Below are 7,429 nucleotides of genomic sequence, written 5' to 3'. Positions count from 1 at the left end.
TAAGAGGAAATGATAATAAATAATTAAAATAAATTGGTTACTTACTAACAGTCTATACACCAGGGAATTGATATGCAATAGGGAGAAATTAATGATATTGAAAAAAGGGAATACTAGATGTAGATTTGATTGAAATATTTGGTTTACTTGGTTAAACTTAAAGTTCTTTCTTTCAAGTTGACAGAACTTAGTAATTTTTTTTCACTATACGAAACTAAATTATTACAGAATTTATAATTACACCATAAAAGAAGTAACACTGGATGGTTTACATATTCAATATATATATTCAGAGATATAAGCTAGTTATTACCATATTTATCAGCGTATCTTACATTCATGCTATGTTTTGCCGTCAAAAAAAATGTGTATATTTATCTCTATATATCAATACCATGGAGATAATTTGGTTTCTATTTTTAGGTCTCGAACATCGGGGGATCCCTGTTGTGTCTAACCGAAGCAAACCCGTGCTCGCCGAGGGGCGGAGTGTGTCACTGCACATGTGTCCTGCGAGCCGTAAGTTTGCATTTGTGTTCCAAGTACCTGGACTCACGCATCACAAACATACACAGACGGATATTTATAATGTACAGTCTACACACACACACCACACACACACACACACAACCACACCACACACACCCACACACACACACACAACACACACACACACCACACACACACACATACACACTCACACACACACACACACACACACACACACACACACACACACACACACACACACACACACACACACACACACACACACACACGAATATACTATTATTTAATATAAATGTAATATAAAACAAATCCTATTAATCTGCAATATTCGCTCTCTCTCTCTCGCTTCTCTCGTCTCCTCTCTCTCCATCATCTCTCTCGCTCTCTATATAGCTATAAATATAGATATATATATATATATATATTATATATATATATATATATATATATATATATATATATATAATATTTTTTTTTTTTATATATATATATATAATATATATATATATATAATAGATATATATATATATATTATATATATATATATTTCTCTCTCTCTGCTCTCTCTCATCTCTCTTCTCCTTTCTTTCTCTCTCTCTCTCTCTCTCTCGTCTCTCTCTCTCTCTCTCTGACTCCCTCCCTCTCTCTCTATCTATCTCTATCTCTCCTCTCTCTCTCTCTCTCTCTCTCTCTCGTTCTCTCTCTCACCCTCTTCTCTCCACTCTCTCTCTCTCTCTCTCTCTGCTTCTCTCTCCCTCTGCCTCTCTCCCTCTGCCTCTCTCCCTCTGCCTCTCTCTCTCACCCTCTGTCTCCCTCTTTAACCTCCCTTTCCTCTCTCCCTCTTCCTCGCCTCTCTCTCCCTCTCCCTTTCCCCTTTTCTCTCTTCTCACTTCCCCAGAGGATAGACACGCGAACGAGAGCAACGGCGAGATGCAATGGTGGAGGCCAACAGCCGTCCGGTACTCTGATGAGGCGCCGCTCCCCCTTAATTTTTTTGCAGGGTTAAGGTGACTGCATTAAAGGCTGGATTGTAATGACAGTATCTGCCTTTTGTCCCTAGTGATTATTTCTTTCTGCTTTGGGGGGGGGTTTATTCTTATTTGCTTATTATTCTTGTTTATTCATTGGTTTATCATTCATTTTGTTATATACATTTTCATTTATCCGTTGATATATTTGGTTTGTAAAGTCGTATTCAGCATGATGTTTTTCCTTCGCATAGTATTCATTTCTCCCTCCCCAAAAGCCCCATTTTTCCCCTTTTTCTTGTTCTAAATTTCTTTCATTTCTGTATATCTGCTATTTTATCAGACTTATATTCATCCATCTGTCATCCCAGTCTATTTAGTTATCTATCTATCTAATATATCTCTACTTGACGATCTGTCTACCTACTAGCAACCTATCTAGCTGCAATACATATCGTTACAGCAGAAAGATAGATAGATATATAGATTATGGAGATGTAATAGAGAAATAGATACTCGTAAGATGGAGGAATAACTATCCCCTCTCACTTTCAACTCCCCCTCCCCTCCTCTCTTCTTCCCTCCCCTCCCTCCCCTCCTTTTCCCTTCTCTCCTCTCCTCCTTGCTCCTTCTCCCCTTCCCTTCCCCCTCACCTTCCTCAAAAAAAACAAAAAAAAAAAAAAAAATCGCTCTCCCTTCTCTCCCCCCTCCCCTCCCTTCTTCTTCCTTCCCTCTCCCCTCTCCCATTCCTCCCCCCTCCTCCTCCTCTCTCTCTTTCCTTCCCTCCTACCCTCTCCTTCCTCCCTCCTCCTATCCCTTCCCCTCCCCTCTCCTCCCTCTCCCTTTCTCTCCCCCGTCCCTCTCCCTCTCCTCCCTCCCTTCTCTCCCCGCCATCTCCCTTCCTCCCGCTCCCTTCTCTCGCCCGTCCCTCTTCCCCTCTCTCCCTTCTCTTTTTTTCCCTTCCCAGACTCCTCTCATCTCCCTTCCTTCCAGTCCCTGTAATTCGTCCCCGAGAAGATGACTGGACTGCGTGATGTCTGAGCCGACGTTGCTGCTCCCGATTCTGCTTGCTGTGGCCTCGCTCCTTATCTGTGGCTTTTGGCTCCGGATGATCATGCTGACGCTCTCGAGGTAGGCCTGGTGGTGCGTTGTTTTTACTCTCTCTCTCTCTCTCTCTCTCTCTCTCTCTCTCTCTCTCTCTCTCTCTCTCTCTCTCTCTCTCTCTCTCTCTCTCTCGCTCTCTCTCTCTCTCTCTCTCTCTCTCACTCACTCACTCACTCTCTCTCTCTCTCTCTCTCTCTCTCTGCTCTCTCTCTCTCTCTCGTCTCATCTCTTCTCTCTATCTGCTTCCCCTTGTTGTTTTTTTAACTGTTTTTATCTCTGACTCTGACTCGTTCTTCTGTCTATTCTCGGTTTTTCTGTCTCTCTCTCTCTCTCACTCCTTCCTCTCTCTCTCTCTCTCCTCTATATATCTCTATATATATAGTATATATATATATATATATATATATATATATACTAATTTTTCCTCTTTCTTATCTTTCTTCTTTCTCTCATTCTCTGACTTAAACGGAACATTTCTCTCTCTCTCTCTCTGCAGTATACTAGATAACAATAATAAATACATTTCTCCCCTCACCATCAGACCGCTCTTCCCTCAAGAGCCGTCGCAGGGAGGTGGTGTCGCAGCTCTCGTGCTCCCGAGTGACCCCGAAAGACCTGGCCCAACGGACCACCCGCCGCCCTTGTTTTCCTCCGCCAAGAACGCAACTTACAGAACGGTGGCGTAACCCTTCTGGGTAGTGGGGCTTGTATATGATAGGAGATTCTGTGTTTTGAATGATGCAGAAATTCTCTTAATTTGAATCTTTTTAATGGTTTGATTCGCGTATGAATTTGGTTTTTTGTGGGGTGTTTTTGTTCATTAAGTTTGTATTCATTTGATTTTTTCTACATGATTGGTTAATTTTTCACAGCCTTCTGTTTATTCCTGTTTTATATATCCACACAAGTATACCCCTCTGTATCGATGAAATCTTAGTTGACAGCGCACCTAAACCATCGTTTTTAAGCAAATATTAGTGGGTCTTTTTCGATTTTTTGTTTTTTTTTTTTTTTTTGCCTTTTATTGACTGTTTTTCAATTTAAAATACTGATAAGGAACACTATCGCCACTGATTGATAGGAGTGAAACAGGGGCGGAGCTAAATGAATGTCATCACATTTGCAGTTAGGCTGAGCTGTGAGTTAACAGATAATAGTAAGATGGCTTATTGTTTGCTATGTGTGTGTGTATATTTTTTTCTTTTTTCATTTTTTCTCTTTTCATTTCTTTTTTTTTTTTTTTTTTTGACTAGTCATAATATAATTTTCCATAATTTCTTTGTGATAATGGGTGTTCCATTTCCTAAACAACCGTCAGAATAATTTAGGGAAAAAAGTCAGTTTCATGTATGGGCAATAGCTTAATGGAAAGCGGTTCTACCAGTCTCTTCAATACGTTATATATATATATATATATATATATATATATATATATATCTATATATATATATATATATATATATATATATATATACGATATATATAGTATATATTATCACTTGTTGGTCTATTTGCCTCTCTCTGTCTCTCTCTTCTCTCTCGGTCTGTCTCTCTCTTCTCATCTCTCTCGATTTGCGTTCCCTCATCTCTCTCTCTCTCTCCTCTCTCTCTCTCGCTCTCTCTCCTCGTCTTCGTTCACCAAGCCCACATTGCTCTCACCACTCAAACCCAAGGAGTCCTCCCTAGCTTCCCCCTTTTCTTTTCCACAGGTACTCGCTACTCCCCCTTTTCCCCGCCCCCTCATTCGGCTTCGACCCCAACAACAAAGACCTCTCTCCCTCCGCCCTAGCATCCCCTTCTGTCCCTCACATCCCTAGAACACATGTCCGTCCCTTCCCTATGTCACTTTGCCCAACACCCGCTTATTCCTCCACCCCGTAAGAGAAACAATAAACTTGGCAGCCACTTTCGCGTGGTCAAGCCAGACTCCGAAGATGTTCAAATTCTGGATTCTTTTTTCCGTCTGTGTTCGAAATCGTGCCCGTGGCCGACACAAAATTATTGTAGAAGTGAAACCTTTTAAGGTAAAATTACAGAATAAATAATAATTTTGTTAGATTGATATAATCTATATATAATATATATCTATATATATATATATAGATATATATATAGTATATATTATGTATTATATATGTATATATATATATTAATATATTATATATAATATATATGTGGTGATAGAATCACAGCATTTGTCTTAAATGCCAGTAATGTGTTCACTAGAAGGATAAAAAGGATAATATATATATATATATATATATATATATATATATATATATATATATATGTATATATATATATATTATATAGTATAATATATATATATATATATATTTATATATATATAACATATATACATATTTGTTTTTCTTCACAAATCAATATACATGATGTTTATATACCGGTACATGTTAACAAAATCATATATTGAGATATATTTTCCTGCCGCTGTTGTGAACGGATATTAATGTACAGAAGTGCAATTTTCAACTCTGTCCTTATAGCCTATGAAAGGAAAGTGTATACACTACGTGAGTCGGAATCCCGCCCATGAGTCGTAGATTAAAGGAAGGTTCTTCCACGCCTGACCAAAGTCTTACATGCTGTCCAGACCCTTGCTAGGGACTTCATGGCGTAAACCGGATCATCACGCGAAGAAGGGAGAGGTGATCTTTCAGGTGTGTTCTGAGACTAAAACGGGATCTCTCTCTTTCTCTCTCTCTCTCTCCTCCTCTCTCTCTTCTCTCGAATCCCTCCCTCCTCTCTCTCTCTCTCTCCTGTCTCTCTCTCTCTCTTCTCCCTCTCTCTCTCTCTCTCTCATCTCTCTATCTCTCTCTCTCTCATCTCGTCTCTCGTCTCATCTCTCTCTCTCTTTCTCTCTCCTCTCGTCCCTCTCTCTCTCATCTATCCCTCTCCTCTCTCTCTCTCCCTCTCTCTCTCTCTCTCTATAACGGGTAGAGAACCCCACTTACATTGTCTGCAGGGTATTGATACTGGTATTCGGCTTGACTCTTTATTTCTGAGAGTTGATACCACGCAGTATAAACACACAAGACATGTCTAGTTATAATCGGGCCGCGCGGAGTCACGGTCAGCTGCCCGGAGGGGAGGGCGGAGCTGACCTTAGTGCGGTGGTAGCTTAGCACGAACTCTGGGTCCAAACGAGGTCAGATATAAAATGTGACCTCCGCCCTCGCTGTGCGGGTGGTTCTTTTTTGGGACATTTGGATCCACGTGGAAAACAGCCACGTGGTCCACTGGTAAAGAAATAAAATTTATCCACATCCTGTAACAGAAATAGAATTATCCACATCTATTTTGCTCGGCCCCCTACTCGCCCCTCGCCCTCGGGGCGTCTTCAAGGGTGACCTAACTTGGCGGGTCGTCTGTTCTCGTGCGTTGTCCTGGTGCCTTTTCGTGGCTTCTCGTCCCTGTCGTCCTAATCCTCCTGGTCCTCTGTGTAACTGTCCGTCCTCGTTCACACGTCCTCGAAAGTCTCGCAAAGGTCCTCCTTGACTTGAGATTCGGCTTAACCTCCTCGTAGTCCTGGCCCAGGCCTAACTCGGCGGCGTCCTCGTCCACACGTCCTCACAGATCTCGTCCAGGTCCTTCTCGCGTCCACACGTCCTCGTAATCTTCGCCCGGATCTACGGGCGTCGGGGCAGGGGCGGCATCTCGGGGCGGCTTATACCTGCGCTACGAGCTCCTGGAGTTGACCGGATCTGCAGGCGTCCGCCAGGCGTCGCCTATGCACAGCATTCTGGGGCGACTGGTACCTGCGGCAAAGGTGCTGGTCCGCTGGATGTACGGGGAGTCTGCCAGGCAACACCCGTCCACTAGACTGGGACGGCTTAAAACCTTCTCTGACGAAAATCCTGGTCCGTGGGCCTATGGCGATCTTCGATGACGTCCTTCTCACAGCATCTTAAGGGTCCTCCCTCGGTGCCGTATCGGCCCGACGCACTATAAAGTCGGGAGCCAGATCATACACGTAAGGGCCAGAGTAAGAAAAAAAGGGAAAGGCAACAGAGAAGATGGGGTGGTAATTCCCAAACTAGCCGGTTATTCTAACAATTTACGGTTTTTAATGTTGGTTTTTAACTTATTTTCGTCTTTTTTTTCATTTTGTGTTTTATTTTCCCCAAAGGTAAAGAAGAAAATAGAAGAGGGAGATGTCAGTAGCGGTCCGCATAGACCTATTTGAACTACCAAACCATCTCTGATAGATATGAGAGTAGATAAGGGAACGACTCGGCGATCCCCCGAAGATCTATTGAACCATAGTCGTCAACAGATAAGAAATAGATGTAATTTGTACACGGGACAGCGACAGACAAAATTGCGGGCTTAAAGAGATAAATCTTTACGCCGGCACTAAGACAATGAAAAGGGTCAGTGTCTTTTATCCTGTGTGTGTAAGTGAGCTGAATGTGTGTGTGTATGCGTGTGTGAGTGACAGCTAGCGTGAATGAGAGGGAAGGCGAGTGACCTCACACAGAGAATGAATCATAAACACGAATATTAGCGTTCACTATAACAAAACTGAAGTAATTAGCAATGCTACCCTATTTAAGATTATTTCAACTACCACTTTGAATTCAACATATAATGATATGCGACAAAATTTAAAGCATGAATAAAGGTGACATGAAAAAAATATTCGCCAAATTTTTTATCAAGCGAAAATCTTCTCGGGGTCAGAAATCTGAACTGCCGAGGTACATGTCTAGCTTTGCACGTCAGACTTCAATAAAACTCAATAACGGGGGGATCCTATACCCAAATGCCGTATATGACTGAAGCGACTCGAGCCAGGAATATAATATCTGTAATGGGCGCTCGCA

This window comes from Penaeus monodon, chromosome 35 (genome assembly GCF_015228065.2).
Source record: "Penaeus monodon isolate SGIC_2016 chromosome 35, NSTDA_Pmon_1, whole genome shotgun sequence".
Classification (NCBI taxonomy): Eukaryota; Metazoa; Arthropoda; class Malacostraca; order Decapoda; family Penaeidae; genus Penaeus; species Penaeus monodon.
The sequence above is the reverse complement of the archived record's forward strand: the minus strand, read 5'-3'. Positions refer to the sequence as shown.